Below are 529 nucleotides of genomic sequence, written 5' to 3' on the forward strand. Positions count from 1 at the left end.
GCACACATTTTGCTTACTGGGTTACTGTGGAAAATGTCTTTGTAGCAGGATTGAATTTGACGCCACTAATCGGTATCTAGAAACCAAGATAGCACGCATGGCATTCCATGATAACAGAGAGCGAGGCAAACGAATCTTGAGCCGACCAATCTGAAACTCGAAGAAAAAACCTAAAAATGCATAATAACCCTAAAAGTAAGAAACAAGGACTCGTCCGATTCATCTCGCATCATTTTAGCGTTTAGCTGGTTAGCCGACGCGAGACGCAATCGACATCCATCAATGGTTGAACGACCACGCCAAAATAAGCATCGTGCCTTTCGACTCCATCCCGATCCTCTTCCACCTTGCTGAACACCCTAATAACAGGTGCCATATAGTTTTTGCGTTGTGTAACGTGTACACACAACCCGTGAACGAGTCTGCGTGGGGTGCACGGAGGATGCGCGCGGACAGATCAGTGGAGAAGGCTAACGCCCAGCAGCCCGGCAGATCGCGCGGCTTTGCACATCCCGTGATAAGCATCAAG

This window comes from Ooceraea biroi, chromosome 6 (assembly GCF_003672135.1).
Source record: "Ooceraea biroi isolate clonal line C1 chromosome 6, Obir_v5.4, whole genome shotgun sequence".
NCBI classification, from domain to species: Eukaryota; Metazoa; Arthropoda; class Insecta; order Hymenoptera; family Formicidae; genus Ooceraea; species Ooceraea biroi.